The 20,485-nt window shown below is 41.1% G+C and overlaps 1 protein-coding gene across 6 annotated transcripts in view; it reads left to right on the top strand.

Annotated features, from left to right (window-relative positions):
• The first annotated feature begins 8,106 nt into the window (after positions 1–8,106).
• The window catches only part of DLGAP1 (DLG associated protein 1), a 430,969-nt gene continuing 418,590 nt past the window's right edge, over positions 8,107–20,485 (top strand). For all 6 annotated transcript variants that reach the window (XM_087755762.1, XM_087755742.1, XM_087755734.1 and 3 more), the window contains exon 1: positions 8,107–8,536. The gene's annotated coding sequence lies outside the window, so the exon portion shown is untranslated. The remainder of the gene's footprint in view (positions 8,537–20,485) is intronic.

Genomic DNA, 20,485 nt, shown 5'->3' with positions numbered 1-20,485 from the left:
GCAGCCTCCAAACAACTTTATAAAATATGCTGAGCTGCACAGCACTTTACAGACACTTGCAGATTTCCAAGACTGTGCTAGCTCAGCTGAAGACTAATTACAGATTAGTTTGCTGATTATTAGAAAACAAAAATTTCTGGATAGCTGGTAGCTAGAACACTGGAATGGAAGAAGCTCATAAAGATTTCCTCTTATAGGAGTTACAAATCTTGTATCTTCCTGCACATATGTCCTGGTTTTGGCTGGGATAGAGTTAATATTCTTCCTAGTAGCTGGTATAGTGCTGTGTTTTGGATTTAGGATGAGAATAATGTTGATAACACACTGATGTTTTAGTTGTTGCTAAGTAGTGCTTACACTAGTCAAGGACTTTTCAGCTTCCCATGCTCTGCCAGGTGCACAAGAAGCTGGGATGGGGCACAGCCAAGACAGCTGATCCAAACTGGCCAAAGGGCTATTCCATACCATATGACGTTATGCCCAGTATATAAACTGGGGGTAGTTGGCTGGGGGGCAGCAATGGGCTGGGTGTTGGTCAGCGGGTGGTGAGCAGTTGCATCATTTGTTTTTCCTGGGTTTTGTTCCTCTCTCTCTCTCTCATTGTTTTCCTTTTCATTACAATTTATTATTATTATTACTATTATTATTATTTTTGTTGTTTTATTTCAATTATTAAACTGTTCTTATCTCAACCCATGAGTTTTCTTACTTTTGTTCTTCAGATTCTCTCCCCCATCCCACCTGGGGGGGCTGGAAGGGTAAGTGAGCAGCTGTGGTGCTTGGTTGCCGACTGGGTCTAAACCATGACAACATATTAAAGGTCTGGGTTTTTTTGTGAGTTCAGAAGGCTGCTTCAGCTGTTTGGAAGTAAGCACACAACAGCAGAAGTACACTGATCGAAGTAATGTTGGATGGCTGCTAGGAATGGCAAAGGATGCTGTCAGAATACTGTTCATGGAGACACGGGCAGTGCCATTCAACAGCTGCTGGCTTTCTGATGAGGAGAAAACTGTCTCTAAGGAGAGTTTATTCAAGCATCTTGAATAAACTGTCCTGGTGCTTTTGAGGAGTAAACACCACCACCCCAAATACATGGCAGAAACTGCCATAGAGAATGCAGAAGGGAGTCACTTGTTAATACACACTTTTTTCCATACCCATTAATAAAGAACTTTTGAAAGAGGTCTGCATGATTTTTCATAACTTCTGTAACAACAGGAACTATATATGCATGCTTTAACAAGTAAGGACTTCTCTGGAATGGTGCAGGTAGAATTCATTTGATGAAATGAAAAAGTCTGGGGATTTCAAGAGATTTGAGAAGCTCTCACTTCTTAAATTGCTAATATTAACCCAAAACCTCTAGCATGGCCTTCCATACCAGGACCCTGTTTTGTGAACAACTGTAGAATTGTACTACTACCTGAAAACTTTTTACTACTTGAGACAAAAGTATGTTGAAATATGTTCTCATACATTTTTAAAAATATCATAAGTAGCTTCTTCCTGTGTTGTCTTTGATTCATCTTTATTTTAACTACGGACCCTCCATGAAACATGATGCTTAATTATAATTACACTGTAACTGTTATACGCATGTCAGTTTGGGGTACTTTACAGATCACGGATGGAAAATGGGAAATAATATTTCCTATAATCTGATGAGGTATTTTATTATCCTACTCTGCTGCTACCTTCATCGTAAAACTCCAGTTGACTTCCATGGGAGGAGAAACTAGCCTGAAATATCCATGTATGCTGCCTTCACTGACGTTATCAGCTCTTTTTCATGCCTTAAAATAATTCCTTTCCCATACTTGACTGACAACTTTATTGATGTAAGTCTTAATTATCGGTCTTTCTGGAGTCTAACTCTGTTAGAAGTTCCTGTTAAAAGCTCTCCTCAGAAACACCCTAACTGTGAGAGATCAGCATATCTTCCAGGCACAAAGTGGAAAATAATTGAGCATGTTATAAAAATGTGGGTTTAACCTTGACTATTGGGACCTTTTGACAGTTGTGTAGTGCTTACTACTTGATTTATCAGGATTCACATGAAAGAATGGTGAAAAATGGTTAACAAACTAAGTTGTTGCCTCCTTTCCCATAATGTAAAAAAAAAAACCAACCCAAAACCAAAAAAAACCCCAAACTTCAGAAGAATGAACAATCCCATCTCTAAAGCTTTGGATGTCTTTTCTTCTGCTTTAACACACAATTTATGCTCAATTCCTCTCACTCTGGAATAGGCTTACTAAGGCAGCAGACAACTTCTATCTTCCTAACCTCATTTCTGTATAAATGACATGATTATTGCACAACAGTAAATCTGGACAAATCTAGCTATCACTCTCTTATATCCAGTCATTTAAGGAGAATCGGGGAGTTGTCACATCAGAAAGCCCTGTTGAATGTTCTTAGGACTTCTCTCCAGGACACCTGTGCTTTGTGTGAATGCTTTCATTTTAAAAATCTTTTGGTGGCTGAAACAGACCAAGCCAGATGCAAATGAAACCCCCCTGTTAAAATCTAAAACCAGAATACAGGAATCCAGCCCTTGTTTCTGCTTCTATTGATACTTGACTTTCCACCTGCAAAATGAAAGTAATGTTTTCTTTTTCCCATCATGCTTCATGCTGTATTTGATTAAATTACTTATGAAAAAGATTGCTTTCAATAGTCTTTTGTCTTCAACAATGTTTGAACTGATAGCATCACTAGGAAAATGAAGCCATGGTCTCAGCTTGGACCTCAGTTGACTGTTGTGAGCTCTTTGATATGCAGTTAGTCTGAGTAGAGAAGAAGTATCTTCCACTGTTACCTGTTGTAAGAATGGAGTAATTCTAGCTCACATGGTAGAGAATTGTGGTTTCTGTACAAACTAGTCACTGCAGTTTTCAGCTAGCTCCGATTGCTTTGCGCTATTTGTGCTGCCTGTTCAGGAATTAATGCAGATATAAAATATCATTTTTATCTAAAAATACCTCACTTAAAATCCTAGGGGAGAGACAATTTTCTACATGATTACTAGTCTTCTCATTCATATAAAGTTCTTATAAAGCTTTCTCTGTTTCCCCACTTTTCTGTCAAAAGGAGCAAAAATATTCCTTTAGTTGTATTGCACTCCACTTTAGAATTATATGCTCATACTTAAAAAAAAACACGATATCGTAAGTTATTATAGCCCTCCTTAATTAAGAAATTGAACATACATCCTTGATGCAGATGTTTACAAACTGATTTGCACTTTGCCATTCTCTCAGGGCTTTGATATATCTCAATATCTGGAAAAGTATTCTCATTCCACTGAGGGAATGTCATGGGTTTATTGGTTTGAACTAATATTTCCTCCTCTCTCTTTATGTTTATTCAGAACATTGCTGTTGATGCCACTGAAATACATCCTAATATCTGAAAACCACAGAAACTTGCTTGTTTCTAATACTGAAAGAAAGATTTGGGGGGTAGGAGGGAAGATGTCATTCTCAAATCTTCTATTTTACATCTTCCAAAACAGAGACCCTGCTGAGAAGCTTCTCAAGACAACTTCTGACTTATTTCCTGATAGAGGTTGAAAGTCACAGGTTTTGTGGAATTATGTGTTTGATAGCCTAAAGGTCACAAGAATAATACCTTTAACAAAGTACTTGTTTTACTTCTAAATCATAAAAGAACAGTATCAATTGTAAACACGTGCTAATCTTGAAGCTTTTTTCTCTGTATTAAGTAGTTATGCTGAACTGACACTGTATTTGGATTACTTGCTACTATTTTCCAATTTTTCTGGATGAGTAACCAGTGGCTCATCAGGCCTTCATATCATCCATCTTTAACTGACTGGTCAATAGTCATTGTGGTTCTACAAGGTGAGCTGATGCCTCCTTACCTTTTCCTTGGAGGGCACCTGTTATTTAGGAGTCACTCACTGGGAACAACTGCTCTGCTCCATGCCCTATTAATTCCTCTATGTTATCCATTAGGCCAGGGAAAGGTATTTGCTGCAGTGTTTTTTATAGCAAATAATTAGGTAACACGAAATGCGGCAACACACACAATTCATCCACCTAGGACATTACTGCCTTCAGCGCAACCCAACAAAATATGACAAGCAGACCTTCAATGGGTGTTGCAGAACAGTCTTTTCAGTAAAAGACATTTATAGTATTAGGAAAGTGAAAGTATTTTAAATAAATTTTTCTAGGCAGATGTCTGCTTCAGGGTACTCAGAGGGGGAGGAGAAAGCAGGGGTTTAGGTTAAATGGCTCTGTCATTAATCAGATTAGGGGTAGAAGCCACCAAAGCTATTCTTTTGCCCATGTTGAAGATACCCTTACAGCCACCCTCAGAATGCCTTCTTGCCTTGAAGCAATAGCTGATGCCAGAAGGGAATGAGAAGAGCACACAAGTGGTCTTCATCTTTGTAAATCTGAGCTAGATGTGGTGAAGTTAAAAACGAATAGAGAAATTGGTAGCATCTACTGTGTAGAAGACATATTTTGAGTTTGACAGTGAAACTTTCTTTACTCTACACTCTGAGCAGGCCCCATCCTTCCCAGCTCTCAGTGTGCCTTGGAGATGCTTGTGCCTGCCCAGCTGGAAAACTTGGTGCGTTCCAACAGAAACTGCTCTCGATGTGCATGAGTTGTTGTGACAGTCAGTGGAGAAAATGAGACACATGGGAACTGGGAGAATATCACTGCTCTGCTCTCTGTGTTTCAGTTGTTCTGCTAATGCCCAGTCTGTGAGGAAAAGGAAAATAAAATATAAAAAAAAATGTGGTACTTTGGCAGTATTGATATAGACAGAGAAAGGTAAGTACAGAGGCCTGAAAGGTCAGAGTAGGAAAAGGGATGGAGGGCAATCTTTTTGTAATGGAATGGAGAGTGAACCAAAGGATTTAGATATGAAAGGTGATGAGGTTATCTACAAAGTTACAGGCAAATACTACCAAAGCAGCACTGCTTGAGATTTTCAGCATCTCTGTGATGAATTTAAATGCCTCTTCCCCAGAAGTTAATGGAAGATGTATCTTAAAATCTCAACCATTGCTCAGTCATCATTCTGCCTGTGTCAGCAAACTGCAGACAGCAAATTGTATGATCAATTATTTGAACTCACAGGGAAAAAGAAATCTTCTTATCAACACTGGCCATCCAGACTTTCACACCTGTAAGCCTCGGTCATGGAAAGGTGATTCACCAACAAACGAAGACCAACAGCTGTAGTGCTCTCAGGCTCCCTACGAAGACCTAATCGAGCGGTTCTGACCTTCTCTCCAGTAGAGGGCAGCGACAGACAAAAACTAATCATATTGTCAAAAATTTGTAACGTGGAAGAAGTCCATATAAGCACGCATATAGTTTAATTTTGTAGTAATGACAGTCGATATGATGACCTCTTTCACCATCGGTCAAAGCAAAGAGAACTTCCTCCAAGAAGGAAGAGATCAAAGTGTGAGTGTAGTACATAACAAGGACATTGGCATTTGGGGTAATTTGAGAAACTGCTGAAGATGGCTGAAGATAGTAATACTGAACTATCTCACCTCCCCAGGCCATTTAAAATGTTTCCTTTCAGATTCCTACTTTTCTGATCTGAAAACTATTTTGGAACAGTTTTCTTCCAGGCCTTGCTTTCTTCATTTGTTTCTTGTTCGTCTACGTTTGTTTACTGTCCTTACTGAAACCCTCTGCTTCACAGCCCCTTCTCAGTTTTGTTCGTGCATGCCATCTCTCACACAGCCCTGTGAAGAATTTTTGCTCTCATCTTGGAAATCTCCCCTCCAAGTTGCATGTCTTCTGAGACACCCATGAGTACTAGGACTACCAGTACATAAGTGTTATGTCTAAAATCAAAATAATTAGTGGCCCATGAAGACCATCTACATCATTATGTAAAGCAGCTTGAATTTCTTATTCCTCCAAGATGCAGATTCCTCTAGATCAGTTCAGGAGAGAATTTATAACGAGACTTCCCTCTCCTACCCTCTTCGCCCAGCCAGACTGAAGTCAGGCAAGCAAGGAGGATCCAGAAAATTGATTAAACGGTTTAGATTCACAATAGGGAGTGCAAGTAAAAAAAGGAACAAAATCTCCATGCTGGCTTTTATTTTGAGGTCAGATCATTCTGTGCAAAAACATCACCTCTTTCCTTCTTACTCTTCAATCGAAATTGGGTGTACTTCATTTTCTGGACGTTTGTCTGAAGCCTAAAAATATGTTATCTGTTTTCATTACTATCTAGTTCTATTAACTAATGTAATCAACTCGTTTGGTATAAATATTTTCATAGAACTATCACACATAACATGACTAAATCTGCTTTATAACTTCACAGGCCTACGGAGGGCAGGCTAAATCTTCACATGATTACATAGGAAAGATTACATAAATTCTACTATGAGGTCTTCGCAGACCGTCATATTTTAAACTACAGATTATGCCAGATTTGAAACTTGCTTGAAAATACAGTTCCTGATGACAAGTCAAAAAATTCTTGCTAAGAGATAAACTAATATACTGCATAGGACAGTGCTGTATTGATAAACACTGGGAAAAAAAATTAACCCTGTACTATTTAGCTTATTTACCTGAGTTAGCTCAGATTCAGCATCTGTGTTTCAGTTGAAGAACTAAAAGGGCGTGTGTACCTTTATTTTATATACACAAACAAACAAATGATATGGCTTTGGGGTGCAATTTGTTTTTTTAACGATGTCATACTAACTTGATTTATACAACTTAGTGACAACAAATTTGGTCTTTTTGATTTTATTGCAGGACTTCTGGGAAGTCTCAAAATATTTTATTGTAAACAGCTAAATCTTAACAAGATGGACAGTCTTTTCAGTGATTTCCTCTCTACACCATCTATTATGTCTACAACTAAAAAAACAACCCAACAATTATTTTTACATAGATTGACCAATTTTTTTCCACCCAATTGGTTGATTGCTTGCTAATTAACATAATTATCAGTCATCAGAATTTCCTAGCCTACCTAGCCTGTAGACGTGACCTACATTTGTAATTAAAAACGTCAGCAACACTTTTTCCTTTCCTCCTTGTTTTACCCCTGAGACATTAGGTCTATATTGTCCACTACAAAAGAAACAAAAAATGAGTAGAAACAGTATACCTGATATTCCCACCAAAACTTTTTTCATTCTTGTCATTTAATAAACCTTTTTCTACTACTAAGACTAACTTTTAGTCCATATATATTACTTGTTTTGTACAAAGACTAAAACATCAAGGACATTTCTCACAAACATTTCCTGGTTTGAGGTTTAAAGAAATCACATCGTGAAACTTGCTGGCACGACCCACTAGAAAATTTAGGACTATAAGAATAATTTGCTCATTCTATTTCAGCTCTTTCATGAATCGTATGTCAAAATCTCATTTATATGCATAAATGTGGCTATATATCCAAAAGATGGATAGAATATTTACTATTTAGCAAATAATTGATTTGAACGTATTACCACTGTTCAAATACCTTTTAGTAGGTCATATACCGTGGCTGAAAATTGAGTGTGCCTGACTGGACACACGAGTATCAAGGTGTCTGCACAGTGGCCTGGATTAGCACAGCCTTTCACCGCGTTTTCAGTTTCAACGCTCGCAAATGTATATATTTGTAGATAGAGCGATAGTTCTCACAAACGCCCAACCCGCACTCGGCGCCGCCACCCCCCGCACCCTCCCGAACCACAGCCGTGCCCCCACGCAGGGACAAGGGGCGCCCCGCATACTTTGGGGGGATGCCCCCGTCGCGCTGCTGCCTCTGGCTGCAGGGGCACCCCCGGGGAAACCCCGCGTCCCGCCGCTCCCAGGGGCGCGACGCTGCGGGCGGCCCCTTCCCCTCCCCGGCGCCCGCTCTCCGGGCGGCATTTTGGGGGCAGAAACGTGTGTTTTGGGTTTGGTTTGGGTTTGTTTTTTTTTTTCAGCTGGTTCCTGCCCGGCTCGGGCAGCCCGGAGTGCAGCGGTGTCCCCGGGGGCAGAAGCCCCGAGGGGTCTTTCCCGAAGGCACGTCCTTGGGAGCGGGAGGGGAAGGGCGGGCGTGCGGTCCGGCGCGCAGGGGCAGCACGCCGGCGGCTTGCGGGGCTCGGCCGCCGTAGTAGCGAGCTGCTCCTCCGGTGGTTGGGCTGGGGAGCGCTGGGCTCCTCCTCCTCTTGCCCCCCCCAGCAGTGCACAGCCGGGCGTGTGACTGACTAGTCTCCCCCCGTCTCTTTTTTTTTTTTTTCCCTTTTTTTTTTTTTTCCATGGGTACACACACCGAGATACGCACATGACAGTACTTCGGTGCAAGAGCCGGTGCATCGCCAGGAGGGCTGTGCTTTCACTCCGGGCACGGGCACGCACACACACGCATGCTGCTGCTGCTGCTGCTGCTGCTGGAAGTCTTTCTACACGGGGATTAGCAGCCGCCTCTCGCTCTCTCTATTTCTCTGTCTCTTTCTTCTCCTTTCCTTTCCTTTCCTTTCTCCTTCTCTCCCTCAAATGCTTGACTGACGGACGGCGGGCATAAAAAGGTAAATGCGTGTGTGCTGTTTGCTGACAATACCGATGGGTGATGGTGTTTTGGCAGCGTGCTGCGCGGTACGCCCTCCGCTTGCCAGGCAGGCAGCCTGCCCTCCTGCCGCGCCGGCGGCTGCCGCTGCTGCCGCTCCCGGAGGCTCCCCGGGACTCTTCGTCTTGGGGGATCGGGTTTTGCCGCGAGAGGTTTGGCTTCCCCAGCCCCCCCCGTTCTGTGAGGCAGAGAGGTTCCCCCTATTGTGCTCCCAGCAGTTGCCACCGCGGGCTGCCGGCGTGTGGGAGTGCTTAGCGAAGGTTTCGCGGGATGAAGGTTGCTATTAATTGCTGTGTGCGCGGAAGGGAGAGAGCTTTTCGCTTCGGCAGGGAACCTGTGCATGATTAATCAGGGCTGAAGAGTGGCGGCTGAAGAGTGGCAACGGGAGGACCAGCCCCCCCCCCCCCATCGTTTGCTGCATCATTCAAATGAGTAATTTCTAGCTGGCGTTGCGGGGCTTTTATCCCCCCTCCCTCCGCGGGTGTTTTGGCAGCCGCCGAGGATGGCGATCCTCCTTCCCCTGCCCCGGGGGGCGCCCCCTTTCCCGGGGAAAGAGCGAGCGATCGCGGCGGGGGCAGCCGCCGCCCCGGGCCCGCCGGCTCCGCGTCCCGCCGCCCCCCGCAGCCCCGTCCGGGCCCCACAACTAGTTGTCACCTCTTGTTCGGGCCGAGTTTGTCCCGTGTCCCTCCTCGGCAGGGCAAGAGAAGCAGCGTGAATCTTTGCCTCCCCCCCTCAGCAAAGCCCGTGTGGTGCGGGGATCCCGTGGAACCGAGAGGAGGTCCCGCACCGAGCAGCCCCCGCCGAGCGGACCGCGTCCCGCGGGGGCTCCCCGGACCCCGATCCAGACTTTAATTCCCCGGAGGCGCGGCTGCCTGAGGAAGCCTTTCAGGCCGGCAGGGGAAGGGAGGAAGGCGGCGTTGAGGAGCCTGCGCTGCCGGGCCGCTGGGGAAGCGGAGCTCCCCGGCCGCCGGGGCCGGGAAGGTCGGGCGGGGCAGCGGGCCCCGGGCAGGCGCAGCCCCCTTCCCCGGGACGCCCCCGGGCCCGGCGTGGCACAGGTGTGGGCGTTTAGCAGCGAAGAGCTCCGGTGACCGCATGGGTAGTCCCCGGGGCGGGGGGTAAAGCACCCCCCCGGGAGATGCGGGCCTCCCCCGGCGTCCCGCTGCGCATCGGTTCCCGGGCGTGCGTGTGCGGGCGGCGGGAGCGGCGCCGTGCTCCCCGCCGGGCGGGTGGCGGGAGCGGGCCGGGCCGGGCGCCGTCCCCCCTCCGCTGGGGAAACGAGGCGTTTAGCAAGGTCCGTTATGTAATTAATGGCTTTTTTTTTTTTTTTTTTTTTTTTTTTTCCCCCTCCTTCTTGTTGCTGTTACTAAAGCCGGCTCAGGATGCCAAGAAGGAAACTGTTACACCATGCTTGTTTCTAAAGGAGGGTGATCGCTTTATTTCATTTCGGAGAAAATTTATTGAGTGATTAGTATTTAACAAGGAGCACTTCGTTTCACGCAGGACTGAGTTTGGATAATCCCATTCATGTTGTTTCCTACACCTGTCAGAGATACGTAAATACACTGTTAAAGACAGGAAGCAAAAAAAGGAAAAATAATAACAGAAGTGAAAATGGTGAGAAATGTAGTGGACAGCATATGAAGTTAGTTATTAAAAAAAAAAAAAAAGTTGTTTAACCAAATAGAAGGTAGGTGTGCTTGTAGGCATGGTGTATGCTCAGCTGGTTGTGTTGGGTTGTATTTCAATGTTAATACACCTTTAAAAAGGCAACACTAATTTGTACTGGTATGTGGGTCCAGCATATATATACGCTTAAGGTATTTCCCCTCACTTAAAAGGTGTTGTGAGTTTGATCAGTGTTCACTGGTCCAAAGGATCCAAAAGTGCAAAGGATATGTATTTAAAGATAAATTTACTGCTGGTAGTAATGATTACAGGAAAATTAGGAATTTTTAGCGGCAACAACACAGTTCCTTGTTGTCTTCTGCATAGCTTACCTGTCTGTCTGATATTGTGTATTTCAGAACTATTAAAATTAGATAGCATAAATTAATGAAAACATGTGGGAGCAAAGTGTGCTGTTTATTAGAGAGGTAATCAAACAGTTTTGAAATAAAGGGTACAATAGTGTTCCATTATATATATATCTCCTCCTGAATTAAAGTTTTGGTTTTTTTTTTTCCTTCAACAGAACTGTATATGTTAAATATATGTGTTTAACTCAAGGCTCATTCTAGTCTGTCTCTTGTGGGATTAATGCTTACAAGCATATCAATGTAATCTGTTTGTGTTAGACTTTGCAATGTTGTCCTTCCTATAAAGGTGCTGTGCCTCAGTGCAGCCCTGGCTAATGATGTTGCCCCCTGGAAATATAAAAAGAACTGCATGAATAATTAATGAAATAGTATGATAAATAAAGGCAGCCCTGTACCAAGAAACAGTAGTAAGTAGCCTCCATGCAATTTTTTTTTGTTGTTGCAGTTTTCACTCTGGTCTCGTACCATCCAGTGACTCAAGCTTTCACCCAAATTGTAACAGGCAGGTGCAATACCCTCAGCCTGGCATTGCCGTTTTAAGAAGATAGAGCTCAATGCACTTTAACGTGAGATAGTTTATTCAGCTCTTAATCTCTGTAACCAAAGTTAATTTTTACAGCCTCTCTTGTATTATCTCTCAAGATTTAAGAAGGCTATTTTTGTCAGGGGCACATAATTAGTACTTGTTCTCCTCTTATGCCAAATTTTGCACTCATGCACAAAGCTCATCCAAAGAAACCTGAAAAAGGGATCTCCATGGTAACGAGAGAGAGGATTTTCTCTCTCACCATAGGTCAAGACTAGACGCCTACCCATTCCTTAACTTGTAGCAGCGTTCGTTGGCACCTTCTTCTTTGTGTTTGGGTTTTGGTTTTTTTTGTCTGCTAGGGTGTGCTTTTACTGTTGTCTCATGCTTTCAGAGAGCTGCTCCTGAGAACGGTGCTACACTGGACGAGCACAGTCTCTGTGTCTCTCACCACTCTCATCCTCCCTTCCGTTTGCATCATATTTCAGCATTTCTATACCTATATGATTTGACTGTGGGATTTCAGGAAATAACTTGTTTTCCCCATCAGGTTTTTGATTTGAAGACCTGTCTTGGCTCTAACTGTGTGTAAGACCTGATGGAGCCTTACTCCTTAGTCCGTTTCAGATGGAAGGGTGGTCACTTCCTTTCTTTCTGCTCTATTTCTCTGTACTCTTTTTGGACAAAGTTTCCCCATGGTGCCCCAGAGGCTTTATAGCGGTAAAAGCAGTCCACCTCTTCTTACCAGGGAGCAGGGCTTAATTTTGTTTTTTGAGTCAGTATGTGATATGTGATACCAGGATTACCATTTGGAGATGTTCATGATTAAAAGAGTTTCTTTTGCCCTGACTCTGTCACCACAGAGCAGTAATAGGGAACACTGCTTTCTGGGGTAATTGTGGGGGTTTTTTTGTTTTTTTTTTTTTTCTTTCCCTCCTTTCTTTGAAGGACTGTCTGCCTAGACTGTCTCTCTGTCCAAGCTAAGATGAAGTGAACCCTTTCTATTCTCCATGATCCTGTAGTCAGATACTTAAAATTTTCACTGAAGAATGTAACATATTTTCTAGTCCCCTGTTCCTTTCTGTATTCGTTTTTTGTAGCTAAAATCTCATGAGAGGATACCAAATGGCTTTTTAAATGGCTCGCTTAGGCTGCTGGTGCACCAGGTCTCTCTGGGCATATCTCCAGTTCTTTTGCCTTTCCCTGTGACATAGCTTGGGATAATTTGAAAACATCTGCTAGAGCAACCATCTTAATATAAGACAGCAGTCATCATTTGTCACTGAGCAATATGTCATTTGTGACTGTAATTGGAAGGCAGATGCTAATGCTGACTTTGGCCTTCTTGTCTTGTTGGCAGATTGTCTATAGAAACACTTTGCAGTGCTTTGAAATCACACAGTATATTTCTATCTTTCTCTATCTCTATGTTTCTGAAAGAATTGCCTGTGTCATTTGAAAAGCTGCTCAAGAAGCCGTAATGATAGCAGCTAGTACATTTGTAATCTGGCTTGCCAATTAAGCTTGACTTGTGCATATCTTCCGTGTCTTCTGCTAGATGAGAACTATTTTTGAATAGCTGCCCGTGAAGCTTTTCCTTTAACCTTTGTGTATGAGAAACTTCTGATCTCTTTCCACATGATTCCCGGTCCCTGTGTTGGTAGCATTTCAAGGAACGTCCCTCATTCCAGTCGTTTCCCTCCCTTTGAAAATTTTACCATAACCTTTAACTAATTAAAGAGGTTGTTCATCTTCTGCTTTCTCATACTAAGGAAACTAGGGATTTGAGAAATGGCCTTCTGTGTGAAGGAAATGTACACTTCTAGATATCTAGATCCAGGTTTCGAACCTCAATTGCTGTGGTTCAGATGATAAAAGTGTGTGGCATCAACTCATAACCAAAGATCTCAATAGTTGCAGATGATGTCTCATATCTAGAAGGTGCTTTTTTAAGCTTTGTGGGCCAATTTCTAATGTAGGTTGCGGTAGCTTGAGTTGACTTGCAACAGCTTAGAGGTTTCAGCTTCTTAATAGCCTGATGTGCTGATGAGGTGCCTGTGCTGGATCCAGTCAAGGATTCCTTGAGTTTTTCTTTCTTTTGGGGAAAGGGAAGATACGGGGATAAGAATCCCCCCAAATTTTGGCTAAGAATTGTTCTTGAGGGTCCATTTCATCTTCTGGGCATAAATCCTCGCTGAAGGTCATTCAAGGGCCATGCTGATAGGATGGTAGCCAAGTTACTTTTTCAGATGGAAGGGAGTGGGGTTTTTTTCAGCCAGCTTTCTGACTGTGAATCCTGTTGCTAATTCTGTGCTTGTACGCACTTTCTTCCTGTGTGTCTGTTTAGTTTTGCAGAGGGAACAGGACAATATATCTGTCTGATTGGAGGTCAATAACAGTAAAAGACAACGATTAGCAGTCTCACTTACCTTCATCGGTTTTAGCAGTGTGCATCCAACACTGAAAGTCAACATCAAGAGTTAGTGTCTCACTACTGTCCTTTGTTTTTCTTTTGACTTGCCATCAGAAAAAAAGAAAAAGGAAGAAAAAAACTAAAGAGAAATGGAGATGAAATCCAGGTTTCTGGATTTGGTAGTGGTCTCAACAGTATCTATTCATGCATAACCAGACAACAGGCAGTGTGCTGTTGCCTTTGTCCAGCAGAAGTACTGAGAGTCAGCGTGCTCCATGGACACGCAATATCTCACAGATGTCCAAAGTACACAAGAATCTCCATCTTCTTTCCATCCTGCAGTTGAAAGAATTTCAGAGTTGTTGCCGTATACCATTCACATAGGGTGAGCTTTATTTCATGGATCGTGGGAGAATGCAGCTTTTAGTTTTGTGGTGCTGGAACTGCATTGGTGCAAATATTTCACAAGGATATCAAAGGAGATTCCTTGTTCTCTTCAGTCTGTGTCTTCTGGCTATCCATTCACGGGGCGTAGTGCTCAGGTGTGGCTTGGTCCTTTAAAGTTGTCAAGAGCTCTGCATCTGGTTGACCTCCATAATGTTGTGGGGTTTTGTTTTTCTTTTTCTGTGACTGTCTTTTAGAACAACACTAAATTCCATTACCAGATCCCATTTTGTAAGAACATACCATAGGAGATCCCCCACCTAGCTGTTCCTTCTAACAGATCTTTGCAGAGCAGTGCTTACTGTCAAATTTATATACAGTTTTGTATATAGTATTGATGAATATCCAAATGTAGCTTTTTAGTGGCAAGAGGATGGCGAAGTAGAATAAATAGGGAAAAAATCACCACAGCAAGGAATGAAAGAGGTAGAATTAGGAGAATTTATTGTTATTTTGTACAAATGAAGTATTGGAAGCATTGTTGTGTCAAAACAAATTAGATTAAAAATGAATGTTGATTCTGTAATTCTGTTCATGGAAGAACTTTGCAACCATAAAATGCAATATTTAGGGAGATTATGAAAATTATTTTCTGAGGAAAATCATCCCAGTTATCTAGATAGTGCATGTCATTTAATAGCAACAGTGAAACAGTGCTAGCAATTACTAGATTAGTGGTACTTTGAAAAGTATGGTATGTATATCACTGTATGAAATGAAAGGCTCTAGAAGAAGAGTACAATGTCTATTTGGGAAGCACTGTAACTTTTAGTGAAAAAGATGGATTTCTTAAAAAATGTAATATGGATACCTACGTGATAAAATAAACTCGAGAGGAATCATAAACTGAAGACGAAACCTTTTTCTTACACATTTGGATCTCGCTCTTCCTTGGGAAAAGGGCCAATGCAGGATTTTTTCTTAAAAAAATAAAATGGAAAAAAAAGGGGGAAAATAAAAAAGCTACTGATATTGCACTCAGGAGAGGCTACTGAACGGTGGTCAAACCAGCTGGCTGTCCTCTTATCTCAGAAAAAAATATTTATGTTTTTAATACCTGAAATATTACAAACTTATTCATGTGAAAACTATGGTTACCTTTTCCACTTTTTTTTGTTTTGGGTTAGTTTTTTTTTCATTCATTCATAAAAACTACTTCAAAGCCAATATTCTTTGTAGAGCTGTTTCAATACCCATGTAATGTCATTTACAGAATTGAAGTGGCACGGTAGTTGAAGAGCATTCATTTCACCTTGGGTAGAAGTGTGAGTTGATTTTTTGTATCTAAGAATTATAATTTTTCATTTTTTTTCCCAATCTGCAAATCTATGTGGTGTTTCTTACCATACTGTGCTGGTGTGTGATCCGACTTCCAGAATACTTGTATGGTGGTTTACATCTCTATTGCATGATATAAATTTACCCACTGGGAATCTTCATGCTGTGTTTTGCAGAGAGAGTTGTATAGCAGAATTATATAGAAACAAAGGTGTTTATGCATGAAAAGGATCATTTGTTCGCTGTCATATGCTAATAATTTCTCAGTCAAGGGGCAAAACCAACAGTGTGAAGCCTGTGAGACCACTTGCACATCACAAATATTCTTATGAGCTCAATAAAAAGGACATTTACTATTCTATACATATGGTTAAGTTCTTGCATAGTGTTTGTCTTGAAATAAAATGTATTTTCAGGAAAAGGGACATCTTTAGATATCAGGATGAGGGCAGACAGGAAAAAAGGAATAATAATCTGCACGTTTTTAAAACCAGATTTTAATAATTATCAGCAGTAGATTTAGACAAAAGATGAGGAAATGCCATTCCCATTTTTACAAATTCATGTGAAAAAAGCCTTGCACAGTTAGCAATGAGATCTTAAATACAGAAATAGAAAAGCTAAACACAAGGAAGTTCTGCAGTATTCAAGTACTTTGGTCATTTACAAAGCAGATATTATGTAATGTACTTCTAAAATCAGTGCAGCGGGCTGCGAAATAAGTTCTTATGTTAAATTACCTTCCAGAGGACGCTTCTGACAGAACCAAGTCGAAATATGAGAGTATATTAAAGTTCTTGACCTGATCCTTTGCTCCTTATTCTGACTGGCATTTTGAACATCAACTGCAGGAGCAGGTTGCCTGCCATATAAAAAGCTGTATGAGGTTTTTAATGTTGAGCACCAATTGGTCAGGGCAATGTTAGAGGGTTTTTTTCACAAGAAGAAATGCTGAAATGCAGTAGCAACACTTTTGTGTGTTACACTTGCAGAGCCCTTCTGAAGACAAAAATGTTTGCTTAGAGATTACTCAAGGATCACAGCATTTCTACAGGACCTAGGAGAAATGAATTACATGACGTTTCTTTATTCTAAATTTCTGGTGCCTCCATGACAACACACAGCAGAGCATGGTGAGAGAAAGATGAAGGTTCATCTTAGTGCCCATTTCAGTTTCTTTTGGAACTAAAAAGAAAAAATTTACATACAATGAGAAGATTGGTGACTTCAGTTCTGTGTGTCCAATAATCAATTTTCTAACAGACTTTGCACATCTAGAGAAACTATAACTTGCTTTTTGCTATTCAGCTTACCTGTAGTTTGCTTCCTGAACTGCTATAGGACCAAAAATAATTAGACCATTTTCCCAAGGACTTAGTGTCTCTAAGAAGAGACGCTAATATGTAGGAAAGCCCACAAATGTCAATCTGATTTGTTAAAAGCTTCAATATTAGTAATCAGTAATGGTGTCATGCTAAAGTTCATTTTCATGTTTAATACAGTACATCATTTAGAACAAATCCTACCAACGTTCTGTGTGCAGCTCTCAGTCATCTCTGTGCGAGATATGTCCTTGATTCAAGAAACAATGCTTGAACCAATGAAGTTGGTGAAGGGCCTAGAGCACAAGTCTTATGAGGAGCGGCTGAGGGAACTGGGGTTGTTTAGCCTTGAGAAGAGGAGGCTGAGGGGAGACCTTATTGCACTCTACAACTACCTGAAAGGAGGTTGTGGCGAGGTGGGGGTCGGTCTCTTCTCCCTAGTAACGAGTGATAGGACGAGAGGAAACGGTCTCAAGCTGTGCCAGGGGAGGTTTAGGTTAGAGATTAGGAAAAACTTCTTCACCGAAAGGGTGGTCAAGCATTGGAACAGGCTGCCCAGGGAAGTGGTTGAGTCTCCGTCCCTGGAGGTATTTAAAGAACAGATAGATACGGTGCTTGAAGACATGGTATAGATGGGACTTGGCAGTGATAGGTTGATGGTTGGACTCGATGATCTTAAGGGTCTTTTCTAACCTTAACGATTCTATGAACCTGAGGCTATTGCAGAAAAGCCCAGTATTTTATTTTATTGCAAATTAAGAGATACCAATTAATAAATTGGATGTGGATTTTTACTTGGTTCAACTGTGATTCTTCTTTGTTTCTTTGTTTTTATACAGAACTGGGATCATTAATTAATTATTTGTGGTATAATTAATGAATTATTTGATGAGTCTGTCAGATCTAGTTTAGCCTTTCTGGCTTCCTTCGCCCGACAGGGCCTTAGCATACAGACTCCTTGCAGCTGATTTAGACATTGGCTTGAACCATTGCTGAACGAAGCAACGTTCTGGTTTTGAGCATCTGGATTTGGTTTGGTTTCGGTTTTTACTGCTTCATATTAAAAAATGAACATAATGTTGACTCCAGTATTGTGTGTACATGAGAGCCTTGTGTTATTGTAGAATATAAATTAATTCAGATGTATCTGTTGGTTTTGCCTTAACATTTAGTCTAGCTATAAACTGCTGCTGTACTCATCTTTCCTTCCATATCCAGTTCATAGCAGCTACTGCCCAGGTTAGCAATACGATTGATAAATGTGGAGTACCTCTTCAGGCTTACATATGCTTTGAATTTAAGTTTAAGTCAGGATTGATCTTTTGATGGGGATTTTTTTTTCCTCAACTGCAGGGAGAATAAAAGTGAGAGAGTGAGTTCCCTTGAAAGTCCCTCATTCTTGATGTTAATCTCTCCCTACTCTTTGGTGTTGTAGAAGAGGCTGAAGAGAAACTGAGATTAGCTGTTCAGGCACATGGGACGCTAAAGAGTTTTTCTTGTCTTTCTGGTGGAAGCAATGAGGACCTTGAGGAGGAACCATGAATTACTTTCTGGAAGGCCTTGAAGGCAGCGAGCATGCACCTAAGGGCTGAAACTGCCACGTTAGTTATTGCCATTAGGTGGCCTTGAGAACATGAATTTATAGACCTGCTAGCTCAAATAAGTAGTGGACTTCACAAACCCTAGGTCAGACCTACGTCGCATGCTCACTTAGCAGGTATTTAAAAGATGTGTAGATGTGGTACTTAGGAACGTGGTTTAGTGGTGGACTTGGTAGTGCCGGGTTGACGGTTGGACTCAATGATCTTAAAGGTTTTTTCCAACCTAAATGATTCTATGATTCTATGTGGTAGACCTGACTATCACAAGTCCACTTCTCAAGAATAATTCACTCAGTGGGTGTATTATTAGCCAGTTTTTCTGCATAGTCACATGACTGTCTGGAATTTCTGGATACCAGCAGCACAGTTATGCTGCACTTGTATTTTTGATATAGTAAACACCCCTTACTCATGGTAAAGGAAACAGCGTTTTTAAACAGTTTGATCTAGGCAGATGTGTGCCCTCTACAGATTGTAAATAGCCAATATGTTATTTAGTATACCATGATGTATGGCTGAATAAATAAATAAAAGATGACTATAATAGAGCTGTACTGTAAAATCTAATATGGTTAGAGCTTTTTCCACCACTAGCAGAGCTCAGTAATTTATTACTACAATTTGGTGTCATGGATATGACTAATTCTATTGTAGTGGATATAAACAAATTGCTTTACGTTTGTGTAGTAAGATATTACTCAAAGCTGAATGCATAGTTTGTATGATACTGAGATACTTGAAATTTTACAGAATAAGATGTATTTATTTATATGGGATTTTTTTTGGGGAAAAAAGTAAATCTTTCAGCACATACTATTTAAACAATCATCAGCCAACATTTAATTCAGCAATCAAGAGAACAGTTCTTGATCCAAGTGAATTTCAATGGCAAATCATCCTGGAGCCAAACTGGGCCCTCCCAACATTAGATACTGAAACTTGTGTGTAACCCAAATGCTCAGTCACTTTCCAGTTTTTTCATCTGTAGTATGAATTTTTCTAAGGTAAGCTGCCTGCTGTGTGTTTTATGGAAGAAAAAGTTAAGCCACAGTATTAGAAACAAAATGTTTAAATAAATTGATCAGTATGCACACTGCACATCTTATCTGTTTACAATAGATAAATACAGAAAAAAATTCATTTTGCTTCCCCCTTTGAATTTGCAGATTAGTCATGGATTGTTGCCCACAATTTTATGGAACCTAATCATGTAGTCCTTTCTTAATAGATTCCATTATTATCTTTACAATATACTAGCTGAAGTAAGTAAATTAATTCAGTGGAGTCTCTCTAGAGCTAAGTTTGTGTATGTGCTGGAAAATTAAGTGTGGCAAATGTAGTATGAACGGTTATTTTGTTAAGCATTTTTTTTTTTAGAGTTTACATGGAGATATTGAAGAAGTAGGATTAATTTTGTTGTATTTATTGCTAGGTCAAATACTTTTTGGAACTAGGATGAAATTAGTCATGCTTTAGCTAATAACTACTTCTAACTAACTCTGTTTGTGCCTAATAAATAAATGTGAAATTAAACCAAAGATGTACTGAAGAAAATACTCTGTGAAAAAAATACTCAAACACGTATATTTTATCAAAATACACCAGATCTTGTTCCCTTCTGCTCACTGACTGGATAGCATTAACAGGAAGCAGAAATGTATTTGCAGTAGAGTTTATCTCAGTAGATGCAAAATGCAGAAGACTGGGTTTGTGACTGGTGTGTTTACAGGGAGGTGAGTGGGATGAAAGCAGGAATGGATTTGACTTAATGGTAGATTCAAGTAGGTATAAATGTAAATTCATAAAGCCAAATGAAAACCTGGTTTTGTTATGTAATTGCCATTTTACAGCTTTTAGTATTTAGATATTTTTAAGTTTTGCCTCACCCTGGACTTTTTTTTTTTTTTTTTTTTTTTTTTGAGGAAGAGAAGGGGTAAAAGTTCATAATTTGGATAGTGGAATATATGACAACTGGAGGGGAAAAAAACCCCAAAAAACCCAAACCAACAGAAAACCTAAGGTCACCAGTTACATCAGTTTCTGTAGCCAATTATGGAATGAATTTGAATTTTAGGACCTTAAGGGTTAGTGCATATGATGTTAAGCCTCACAGTAGTCTGTGGGTAAAGCAAGAGCAGAACGTGTGGAAGAAACATCTTGTGCAATGAATATCACAACTGGCAAATCATTTGTGTAGTACTGGCCACAGTAATAAATGAGGTGTGTTCATGGTCTCCTCCTCAGTGACTAATACAATATTGCCATCCCTGTTGTGGTAAAAACATGGTCAC

The sequence above is a fragment of the Nipponia nippon genome, unplaced genomic scaffold (assembly GCF_047370975.1).
Source record: "Nipponia nippon isolate SJK-2023a ecotype South Korea unplaced genomic scaffold, ASM4737097v1 scaffold_1, whole genome shotgun sequence".
In the NCBI taxonomy this organism is placed as follows: Eukaryota; Metazoa; Chordata; class Aves; order Pelecaniformes; family Threskiornithidae; genus Nipponia; species Nipponia nippon.
The sequence above is the reverse complement of the archived record's forward strand: the minus strand, read 5'-3'. Positions and strand labels throughout refer to the sequence as shown.